General features: G+C 41.3%; 1 long non-coding RNA gene across 1 annotated transcript in view; it reads right to left on the bottom strand.

The window, feature by feature from the left end:
- Positions 1-12,781, bottom strand: part of LOC139187140 (uncharacterized) — a 388,840-nt gene that overhangs the window by 192,757 nt on the left and 183,302 nt on the right. The gene's annotated exons all lie outside the window — the stretch shown is intronic.

Raw genomic sequence — 12,781 nt, 5'->3', positions numbered from 1 at the left:
TATTGGAGTTTCAGCTTCAACATCAGTCCTTCCAGTGAACACCCAGGACTGATTTCCTTTAGAATGGACTGGTTGGATCTCCCTGCTGTCCAAGGGACTCCCAAGAGTCTTCTCCAACACCACAGTTCAAAAGCATCAATTCTTCTGCGCTCAGCTTTCTTTATAGTCTCACACATATACACATGTGAGACCAACTCTCACATCCATACATGACTACTGCAAAAACCATAGTCTTGACTAGATAGACCTTTGTTGACAAAGTAACGTCTCTGCTTTTTAATATGCTGTCTAGGTTGGTCATAACTTTCCTTCCAAGGAGTAAGTGTCTTTTAATTTCATGGCTGCAATCACCATCTGCAGTGATTTTGGAGCCCAAGAAAATAAAGTCTTTTACTGTTTCCATTGTTTCCCCATCTATTTGCCATGAAGTGATGGGACCGGATGGCATGATCTTAGTTTTCTGAATTCTGAGCTTTAAGCCCACTTTTTCACTCTTCTCTTTCACTTTCATCAAGAGGTTTTTTAGTTCCTCTTCACTTTCTGCCCTAAGGGTGGTGTCATCTGCATATCTGAGGTTATTGATATTTCTCCCGGCAATCTTGATTCCAGCTTGTGCTTCCTCTAGCCCAGCGTTTCTCATGATGTACTCTGAATATAAGTTAGATCCATGCCAAGATCAAAGAGACAATAAATTTGGAACAAAAGGCAGCTGCAGAAGAGAGCTTTCTGATGGTCATTGGTAGAGGCATCTGATTACGAGTATCAAGCCCTACCACTCACCAAGGGATGGTATAAAGTGAAAGTCTCTGTATATGTTACAGAAAATCTGAGAAAACTGTTTGGAATGAGTACCTAAAGCAGGGTATGAATCTTAGGAAATGCATGGGGTTTCCTAGGAAAGATGCGATGTATTTTCCTGTTTTTTCCTACTCTAACACCAGGCACCCAGTGAAAGTTCTGCCTTTCTAGCAGATCAGATGCTGTTCTGTGCTTGGGAAGCCAAAGAGCAAAGTGAAATAATCCCACTTAAAGCTCTCCCAGCCAGGATGAAGAATCTATACATAGTCACCACGCCCTGGGGGCAGTGTCCTGGCTTAGGTGCTACAGCAGAGTAAGGAGGATTCGACTGGCCCCAAGGTGGAGGCCGGGAGAGGCAACTTCCCTTAGTTGGTGGTCTCTCCAGACCACCTCTGGGAGACATCAGGGAGTGGGGGTGGCAGAAAGGACATAGATGAGGAGTGGGCTTAGCTGTGCGGCATTGTGTGAGTTTTATTGACACTGTTTGAGTTTCCCCACTGAAAAAACTTAAATGAAAATAATCAAAAAAAAAAAAAAAAAGAAAATAATCATGTGACACTGCCCTTCCAGGCGCATAGTACATACTCAAAAATTGTTCTCTTCCACTTTCCTTGATCATGGAGTTTATTTTTCACATAAGCCTGTTCTAGTGATCTAAGCTTCTTTAGCTAAGTTCAGAAATGTTAAGCTTAATCATAACTTTGTTTGTTTTGTAAAAACTTTTGATTCATTGGGGCCTAAACTTTCATTATGATTTTAATTTAAAGACCTAAATTGGGTACTTGGCAGAGGCAGAGTAAAATAGGCCGCTAAATCTGTGCTGCTAGGATTTAAATTTTGATAAATGCATAGCTTTTATGTTCTCAGTTCAATTTTGCTCTGTTGTGCATTGTAGAATTTTTTTTTTTTTTTAATAAATGCTCTATTTTAAAGGAAAATTTCTCTTTTGCATTTGGATATTTTTCTACAGGGTAAGGCAGTGGGTACAGACAGGAAATAGTCGTGGAGGTAAATTTGGTGATAGTATTAATGAAGAGTTTTAAAATGCTAATTAAGCTCTTTATTTAACCACTTGCAACTTTCCTCAGGATGGTTACAATACCAATGATTAAAAGTTGCAAAGGTATTGTAAACTTCTCTGGGTGATGTTTTTTTCAATAATGCAAATGATTTCTCCAGCTCTTGTGGCATCATTTAAAAATGAATTTTGATTACATCTAAGCTTATAAAAAAGGAATCATAAATGTGCTCATTTCCCACAGTGAAAGGGGACAGGGAAGGAAAAGAGTAAAAGAATACATCACATTTCTAAGTAAGCAGTCACAAAAGACCTTTAAATAACTCAACTTCCTACCGTATTTTATTATCTTCTCTCAGTTTTACAGCATTATCTACCATAGAAATGCAGGGAGATTTGTAAAACACTATAGCATTTAAGTCATTACATTTTATAGCTAATTTCTAATGTGGATTTGATTTTTTACGAGCAGGAAAAGAATCTAATTTGCATTAGTGACAGTAACTAGAGAAATTTAACACCTGGCCCTGGTTGTACCAGAAATTGAATATTAGGTACTTGGGTGCTAAAAACCCATTCAGATCTTCAAGGGGGATTTTTCATTTATTTATGTACTGCTCTCATGTTTATCATTATAAAACTGTTCACATTATGATGGAGGAAAACTCACTGCCTGCAAATTCTGGATATACATTTTTCATCCTTTGCAACAGAAACAGAATTATTTACCCATTAGCAAGAACACATCCTGATAAAAAGCACCACCATTCCATGCATGTAAAAAAAAAAAATGTTACAGCAGCACTGTGTGAGAAGCTTTGACTCCTGCTGGCCTTTCCCATCTCCCCTACACTTCCAGTTTCTCAAGTCTCCCTTTATTTTCTCTTCCAGACTTCCCCTCCCCAGCCCCCTTCATGCCTGTCGCTGTTTCCCGGTTAGAAGCTTGAGTGCAGTGTATCCAAGCAAAATTAAACCTCTGCTAAGAAGATCACATTGTTGTTACAACAGCAATCCATATGTTTATAAAGTGTAGAAAATTAGGAACTGCAAAAGAGGCAAAGCTGGTGTTAAATGATATGGGAAGTGACACTTTACATAGCCAGTTACAATTAACACATTGATGGCATTTTGCTGGCTCCTTGCAGTGATAATGCTGTTGTCAAATGTGTTTAGTGCACCAAATCTCCTGGAGCCTTCAGCCAGGCAGTGCGCTTTTGACAGATTGAAGGTTCGAGGATAGGCTATCATGACAGATGGAAACTGGCACCAATGTTCAGCTTTCGCCGATCACAGGGGACCTGCCCCCCTTATTCTGCAGGGCTCGGCTCTGCAACCTTCCCCCTACTGATGAAAGCAGGGGATGGCATTGTTAAATAGTGCATCTGTGTGAGTTAGACTCCTCTGATGAAAGCATAAGGCAGACGCGCTGTGAAGCAAAAGACAGCCTCTGCTCTAACTGCATTTTAGATAGACTTGAAGAAGACCCCAGGGAGCTGGGAGAAAACTTTGGTAAATTTCAGACAAAAACAGAAAAAAGGCCACCCGTTAATTTCCTTTCCTCAAAGAATATAAAAATACATCTCTGGTAATAAAAATCTCAATTAGTGACTTTCATAAATGTTCCCCAAGCTAGCATTCTTTACGAGGTCGTGTGGGTATGTTTTTCTTCTCTTACTATCATCACTTTCTTGATATTAATCAACTAATTTCCAAACGATCCAAGGAAATCCATAAGGAGGTGTCCAGGGGCAGTTGTGAATAGTTGACTTGTTGGAAATTAACTCAATTACTCTGAAACATTCTTCTCGACACTGGGCTGGGTTCTTGAATATTGGTTTTAAAATCCAGGGCAGGGGCAGACAGAGCTTTATATAGCTGGGCATATATGGGCAGATAATATAGTTAATTAACCTTTCACCCTCTCCCACCAATGCTATTTTAAAGGAAAACATCAGTCATTTTATTTTGAAAACCCATCTATTTCATAGGCTTTCTCTTCTGCTCCTGTAGTTCTTTCTTCTCCTTGCTGACAAATTCCTCTTTAATTTCCTTAAACAGGCTGAAGAGCTCTCTTTCTTTGCAGTCTTAATCTTCAATTCTGCTCTTGCCCATTACAGGTTGGGAGTAGCAAGTACTGCAGCCCATTTGAGGTATGATAATCAGCTGATTAGCTAGTGGAGTCGTTTTCCCTGAGGCTCTTTTGTGTGAAAAATCCTCACACTCAATTGACATGTGGACATCATAAAGCTGATGAAATGCAATTGTAATGAACAAGAGGGAGCGGCATCTGCAGCCGTCTAAATGAAGGACCCTTCCCTCTTGCCATGCTAATTCAGAAAATCTGCTCTTAACGTGTACTCCCTCTGGATTCCAAATCGAGGCATATCTCCATGAATGCATATTCAAGAAGTGAATTAGCCTCTATGGCAAGTGAACGCCTAGCTTGGCCAGACTGATTCTAATTTCAAGACAGATTATATTGCATCAACTGTAGTAATGATCTGACAGTTCATTTGTGATGAGAGTCCTACAGTCAGGTTTATTGCACAGACAGACACAGGTGCGTGGAGAGAAGCAGCAAAACCTCTCAAACAAGACCAAAGGTTGCTTTGCTGTCAAATTATTTCAGCCAAAATAGCCCGATGAAGGAGAAAATAGGTACTGCATTAAAAAAATTAATGTGTCCTTATATTTAAATCTTGGTTGTAATGGTGGTCAATGGATGTTCCTTTCTCTATCATAGGATCATGTACACTTGGTAGTCATTAAATTAGGAAAGAGGTAAGCCTTCCCACCCACAACCTTTTCAGAAAACTATATTACTTGCTAAGAAATTTCCAAGTGAATATAACTTGGCATACAAGGTTTTTTTCCCCTAAATTGAATTTCATAGGAATCAGTTTGCAGGAGAAAAACTCTGCAGTATTAGGGAGAGAAGCTGTTCATTTCCACTGCCTGCTCTGTGACAGCTGCTAATACAATATGACAGGTTTGTTCATCACTATTTTGGATCACCTTTGGGTTTTCTGTACTACTCTTTCTATTAATACATGCTAATTAATGACGGTAAGGAACACTCGCCTTTGTATCGAGAAACTCAAAGCACTTTTCAGACATTGATTTATCTTTGGAGTTAGATAGAGGGCGGGTATTAGCTTGCTATTTTTTTTTTTTTTTTTAAGAGGTGGAAATAGAAGGGTGGTGATGAAGTGACTTGAGCAAGGTCACACTGCAAGTCAGTCCCAGATCTCAGCCTTGAACTCATTCTCACCCTTCTCCACAGCTTTCGACACAGAAAACACCCCAGGGAAAGGTATTGCTAATCCAGCATTAAGAAGACTTCTTCATAAGCATTGCTAATAAATACAGCACATGCCTTAAAAGCAAATGAACAAGACAAGCTTAATAAGGACTGTTGTTAGTACCTGGCAAGCCACCCAGCATCTGCACAGTTCACACAGAGGTCCCTGTCAAGGAGCTGCATTTCCGAAATTACAGAGCCACTTCTCAGTCTCTCTATGCTTCTCTTCTGAACTCATACTGACCTTCATCTATAGCCTTTCAATTCGGGGTAACCCAGGAATGGGGCACCACGTCTCTGTGGATACAATAATTCCCTCCAGTATGTTTGGAGGCAAAATTTGGGGTGTCTGATGAGAGCTGTCACTGCATAGCTCCTCTTGTAGAGATCAAGAGTTACTCAGGAGATCACTGGCTGTCCAGTGTGGGCAAAGCAGTGCAGACACTTCAGGGAAGTAAGGAGAATGAGGCAAGTTCATTGCCAAAGGCAAAAGTTCTGAACATTCACGTACAATAAGGAGATTGTTGTTGAGTTGCTAACTCTGTTGCAACCCCATAGACTGCAGCCCACTGAGCTCCTGTGTCCATGGGATTCTCCAGGCAAGAATACTGAAGTGGGTTGCCATTTCCTCCTCCAGGGGATCTTCCTGACCCAGGGTTCAAACTCATGTCTCCTGCATTGTAGACGGATTCTTTACCGCTGAGCCACGGACGAAGGCACAGACTCATCTCCCAGTTCACCGACTGTTTTCCCAAATCTGCTTGTAAATGAGTTGTTTCAAACTCACAATTCATTTTTCTATGGAAACTGAGTTCTAAGTGATGGTTAGGTTCTCAGGCCAGCTGTCAAAGCCATATTTAACCTACCATGTGGCTGAATGCACTACTAATAGTAACACACACAAGTATGGCTGAAAGTGTCACTGTTCCCTTTGAACTCTGAGATCGGGTGCCATGTGTTCAAATCTCTGCTCTGCTATTTACCATCCTGGGACCCTGAACAAGTATTTCATCTCTCTAAGCCTCAATTTTCTATCTGTGTGAGGGGTTGATAATAGTACTTCATAAACTTGTTATTAATAGGATTAAATGAAACAAGACAGAGTAAAATATTTGATCTGAATCTATAGCAAGTGTTCACTAAATGCCAGGTAGGACTAAAAAATTTATTTCCATACTTTATATTTGAGCTTATGTGTCTCAAATTCATTGCTGATATCCCTCATACCCCACTCCAAAGGTAGGATGGGGCTTGTAGCAGTATACTTTTTTTTTGTTGAGGAATGTATCTTCCTCATTTATAAAGTGAAAGTATTATAGCCTGGGGTCAAGAGCTAGATTCTGAAGCCATAACGGGGTCAAGTTCTATCCCTGCCACTTACCTGCTGTGTGTTCTTGGGCAGATTACTTAGTCTCTCTAATCCTTATCTGCAAAATGGGAACATTTTAAGTACATATCTCATATTACTGTGGTAAATATTAAGTTAACATATGCAAAGTGCCATACTTATAAGTACAATACAAGTAAATAGAGCTCTTACAGGGATACCATGGCCTGTCTTTGGCCATGATAAATGAGCAGGAAACCAAGGCCTGGTTGGAGGTTATTGACTATCTTAAGTTTACTTAAGATAAGTAACTTAAGATCTGGGACTCCAGGTTGGTCTTCTAATCCCTAGTATCATGCTATTTCCAGGTCATGGTGTTCCCTCTACCACATGCCTATGAGGTACCCTGGAGTGTTAGTTAATGTTTATTGACTACCCAGTGGATGTTCAACACCGAACTGATTCCTGGAGAGTTTCCTAAAACGGAGAAGTTATGCTCTAGATCCTAAATCAATAGATGGCAAACCACAGCCACAGGCCAAATCAGACTACCATCTGTATGAAATTACAAGACGCTTGTTCCTTAGAAGGAAAGCTATGACAAAACTAGACAGCGTACTAAAAAGCAGAGACATCACTTTGCCAACAAAGGCCTGTACAATCAAAGCTGATTTTTCCAGTAGTCATGTACAGATATGAGAGTTGGGTCATAAAGAAAGCTGAGCCCTGAACAATTGATGTTTTGAACTGTGGGGCTGGAGAAGACTCTTGAGAGTCCCTGGGACTATAAGGAGATCAAACCTGTCGATCCTTAAGGAAATCAACCTTGAATATGCATTGGAAGGATTGATGCTGAAGCTGAAGCTCCAATACTTTCATTACCTGATGCAAAGAGCCGACTCATTGGAAAAGACCCTGATGCTGAGAAAGACTGAACGCAGCAGGAGAAGTGGGCAACAGAGGAAAAAATGGTTAGATAGCATCACTGACTCAACGGACATGAAATTGAGCAAACTCCAAGAGATAGTGGAGGACATAGGAGCTTGGAGTGCTGGAGTCCGTGGGGTCACAAAGAGTTGGACACAACTTAGGGACCCAACAAACACAAAGTGAAGAATGGGTTTTTTGTTTTTAAATGGCTGGAAACAAAAGAAGAATAATATTTCGTGACACAATAATTATATGAAATTCCAATGTCAGTCCCTGTAAATGAAGTTGCATGGAGCACAGCCAGACTCACTTGTTTACATACTGTCTATAGATGCTTTTGTGCTACAACGGCAAAATGAGTGACTGTCACAAAGCCCATATGGTCCACAAAGCCTAAATTATTTACTATCTGGCCCTTTAACCAAAAAAGTTTGCTAACCTCTGCTCTAGACCCAAGAAGATTGATTTACTTTTGTTGCTGAGAAGGGTTAAGAGGTTCACCAATCTAACTCAAGGGACATATGCTAAGCCTCAGACTGGCTGAGATGAGAATGTACGTTCTTCGACCACCAGATCAATGCTTTAACATTGCGTCCTGAAATATATTAGAGGCAGAGCAGTGGAGGGGTTGAACTCACACAGGAACCAGGCTGAGGGGATCCAATCTTAGTTCCATAACTTGCCACTCGTGTGACCTTAGGCAAGTTACTTTCTCTCATGTCACTGTTTCCTCATCCATACAATGGGATTGTTTTGAGCATTATGTGAATTTTTACACCTAAACTGTTTTGAAGAGTTCCTTGCCCACTGCCAACAGTATGTTAGTTATTTTTGAAATCTCATGACTCTTTGGAAAAGAGAAAGATGCCTTCCTCGGAGCAGTGGGCAATGTGTCTACTTAAGCCCATTCCTCTCACTGTCTAACCTGGGTCAACACACCTCATTCTTTAGCCCAGTACGGATGTCTGCATCTTTCTCAGCAAACTTTCCTTGAGTCGTTTACTTCTTTGTTCTTCCACACAACATTGTACTTCTCTCCTTCAAGGCTCTTACGTATAATGAAAAAAGAAACCTCTGCACATTTTTGTCTGTACTAGGCAACGAAATACCAGAAAAAATATTTTCTTGTCTTTGTCTCCAGAGAGTCTGGTATGTGGAATATATGGTATATGATAGTGTTAGTGGATATTTAATGAACCAAAGAATGAATAACAGGTCAGGAAACTGCAGGGTTAGTAAGTCTCTGTGATTTTTTAAAAAATATATGAAAGCCTTCTAAATGTGGCAATTACTTTATCCCTTCAAAGTACAAGCTTGCAATGCAATTAAATTGGAAAATTTGAAGCTTAAAATAAAAGGCAAATGGATACTTCCTTTACTAAATGTATGAATCATAGAACAGAATTCTTGGTCTGGGGAGAAGCTTAGTATGAACAGCCTAAGTGGCTATGTGATTTTGGTAGGGCACTTTCTGACTTTAGAATTTCATATTTCATTTGGAAAACAAGGAAAATGCACAAGAGATAATCAGTAAGTCTTCTTCCACTCCCTAAACTATTTTTTCTGCTGCTCCCAGAAAACTTACAAAATTCTGTTCACCTGTGAGCAGGGCTTCTAGATAATGCTGGTAGGTTAAGGTATCCAAGTTTTCTGAACCTGAGATTGAGAAGTAAAGTGTAATATGATCACTGAATTGTACACATAAGAATGAGAAGCAAGAAATAAATATAAAAAGGAGGTTAGGGTTGGACCATGACAGGCTTTGTGTGCTATGCTAAAGTGTCTGGACTTGATGGAGAGTAGCATTGGAGAAGGAAATGGCAACCCACTCCAGTGTTCTTGCCTGGAGAATCCCAGGGACAGGGGAGCCTGGTGGGCTGCCGTCTATGGGGTCGCACAGAGTCAGACACGACTGAAGCGACTTAGCAGCAGCAGCAGCAGCAGACAATAGAAGCAATGGCACCCCACTCCAGTACTCTTGCCTGGAAAATCCCATGGACGGAGGAGCCTGGTAGGTTGCAGTCCGTGGGGTCGCTAAGAGTCAGACATGACTGAGCGACTTCACTTTCACTTTTCACTTTCATGCATTGGAGAAGGAAATGGCAACCCACTCCAGTGTTCTTGCCTGGTGGGCTGCTGTCTATGTGGTCGCACAGAGTCGGACACGACTGAAGTGACCGAGCAGCAGCAGACAATAGAAGGCTAGGCACGGTGTTAAGTAGTGAAGGGACATGACCAACTTTGTGTTTTGGAACAAGAACTCTGGCCACAGTGTGGAAACTGGACAGGAAGGAGAGAAGGGGAGCCAACATATACCAGTGCTGGGGAAGACAGGGGCTGGGGAGCATTTAAGAGGTTGGGTTTTGGATTTGGGAATTTAGATAAAACTGAGCATGTGGGCAAATGTAATGCCATTTACATGCTAGGCAACAAGAGAAATAAATACTCATGGTGGACTTTCATTTCTTGTAATATATTTTCAATTATGAAAAAGTCATAGGCTTATGTATCTATGAAATCACACTGGAGCCAATATAGTTGTGTGTGTATGTGTGTGTGCTCAGTCATGTTTAACTCTTTGTGATCCCCCTGAACTGTAGCCAACCATGGAATTTTCCAGGGAAGAATACTGGAATGGGTTGCCATTTCCTCCTCCAAGGGATCTTCCTAATCCAGGGATCAAACCTATGTCTCTTATGTCTCCTGCATTGGCAGGCAGGTTCTTTACCACTGCCCTACCTGGGAAGCCAGAGGCTATATAGGGTAGTGGCTAAGAGTTTAGGCCCTGGGTTTGAATCTTAATTCTTAATTAGTGCAGAGATCTTGGGTAATTATTTTTATCACTTTAAGTTCTAATGTCTTCCCAAGGTCATGGTGAGGATTAAATAAAATGTTGCATATTAAAGGACATATCATAGGGTTTAATAATCAGCAAGCTATAGATTAAGGTCAGCTACTATGACCATAGTGTTTGGGTTAGGTCCAGCTGCAATCTCAAGCTTTCAGCTGTTTTCATTCCAGAAAGAAACATTTAGAAGACTCAGACTCCTCTGCCAGAACTGGATTTTTTAAAACTCTAGATGACTAAAAATGCTTAAAACCACTATTCTAACATGCGTTTAATCCTTGAAACCCAGAAACAATTCAATGAGCTATTTGGTTAAGTTAAATGCAGTTCTTTGAAATCTGCTTAAATGCATGGCTCACTACCCAAAGGTTCCAGAGAACTCCACTTGCCTGCTTGGGAAGCAGCAAACAAGGTCAGTATTGATAGCTTACGCTTCAGTGAGTGTATCAATTTAAAGCTTCATCAGTGATTCTCACTCATCTGCACCCCTGCATGGCTGTTGTCTTGCAAGAACGGGGTGACTTACGAACCTATTAAGTAACTTCTTCACTTGTGCTCTAATGAGCCTATTGTTTCCCTGGAAGAACACAAACACCTGAGTACAAGCCACAAACAAGAGGCTGAAAATTTCAGCCCTGCTTTTACCGAGAGACACTTTTTGTTTTGATTCTCTGCGCTTTTGCTTTGCCAACCTAGCCAGGTACAATTTTATGCCAAGTCCTGAGTAGGGCTATTGGGGTCCCGCTGTCCAAAAGAGCTCTGGTCACAGCTGACTCCTCTGCTGTGCAGGACGCATGTGTGTGACCTTTTGGAATTTAAACATCAGACACTTGTTCATCTACTGTTCCTCCTGCCACCAGAAAGTGCATCTGCAGTGAAGATGACCACTTTTCAAGGAGCATGCATCTGCTGCAGTAGGGAGGGGGCACCAAGCCCACCCATAAAGAGGGCATCCATGGTCGTCACAGCCAAGGAAGTTCTGCTCGTGCTCTACCCTGCAAAAGAAGGCTTTGACCCTGTTGTTCTGTCACCATAACTCAAGGTTAGGTTCCCTCGTCTTCCATACACTGTATCACTGATGAGAGATGCAAGATTGAACATTAGTCCCTTGGGAATTGGGGCCAATATTGTCCACGGAGGCTTAGTAGGTAAAAATATATTTTATATAATTTACACTTGGTGCCTGAGTTCCTCTTAGGAAGCAAACTTGTCACTTGGCAAACAATTTGATAAGTTTTAAGGGCAGGGACAGGAGGAAGACAAACAGAGATAGCTAAATGGTTCTGTTTCAGAAATGAAGAGAAGTCTGTGGGTGGACAAGGGCCAGGAGGAGAGGAGAAAAGAAGGGGAGGGAGAGCCAGATGCTGGACCCATCGTGGGAGGCTGGAGCCTATTCAGAAAGATGGTCATGGCAGGCATCAGGTCTATAGGTTTTTTTTAAAAAGAATGTCTAATATTCAGTTTTAAGTTGTTAGCATGATTCATTTATTCAAAGCTTCATAAGGGACTCATTTGAGCTCAGTAAGAAAGTCAGGCAAAAGGGGTGGAGTTTCCTGAGTCTGGGGGAATAGGAAGATGGGCAGAGGGAAGAGAAGAGCCCAAAAGGCAAGAAATGAGTAAAATCAAGAGGAGCCAAATGTGGCCATGAGAACATAAGCCCCTGAGAATTTCCAGAAATCAAGGAAAGGACCTTGAACTTCCACAGAATGTGGGATTTAGAAAGCTGGAGAGAATTTCATTTATGTTTTAAATGAGATATGAGTTCTACAAACTGCAGTAAACAGCATCCATCTGTCACTGAGGCCTTCTAACCCATTGATTCTCTGTCTTCAATAGAGACATACCTTGTCCTCCATGCACTTTTCTTGATTATAAAGATCAACACATATCGGAGTCTTGAAAAATGAATTGGGTCAAACAGAATGCTGGGAAAACAGGAACTGTAATAGTCAAGGCTTCTTAAGCTTATTGGACCTTGTTTCCTGCTTTGTATCCTCTTTACAGCCATTACAGGGATGGGAGTGGCAGTTCCCTTTGAGGGTAACGAGACACTTGGAAGGTTTAAGCAGAGCCTGAGTGACCAGTTGACCCAGAGTTGTGCAGGAGATTCATGCATCAGGTAGAAAGAAGCTTGACAAATAGGCCTCCAGGCCCTTTAAACAAGTTTCTATTACTTGGGGGAGAACTTAAAACTTTCAGAAAAGTTAAAAATATTCCAAATGTCTGTGGCTGATTCTAAAGAATGTACATCTAGCCCTTTCCCCAGCTCCAGTTAATCTGTTCTAGTTTATGCTAGTTATGCTCTCATTATTTGGGAGGAAGGGAAGGAGACTTGGACCCTCTCCAAGGAGTGGGGGTGTTGAGCTGCTTTTGCAGTACACTGGCAGGAGGCAGCATGTGGCATGATGGGGGACCTCCAAGTGTCCACAGGACTGAAAGGGACTTTTCTGGTCTGTATTCAGGTCCCATGGCAATGTGGGCAGGTTCTGAAACCACATTACACCAGTTTGCAGAGGTTTAGATTTGGATGGCTGGAGAAGAACCCCAACCTCTAAGATC

Source organism: Bos indicus, chromosome 2, assembly GCF_029378745.1.
Source record: "Bos indicus isolate NIAB-ARS_2022 breed Sahiwal x Tharparkar chromosome 2, NIAB-ARS_B.indTharparkar_mat_pri_1.0, whole genome shotgun sequence".
Taxonomy (NCBI): Eukaryota; Metazoa; Chordata; class Mammalia; order Artiodactyla; family Bovidae; genus Bos; species Bos indicus.
Note: the sequence above shows the minus strand (reverse complement) of the source record. Positions and strands in the feature narration are given on the sequence as shown.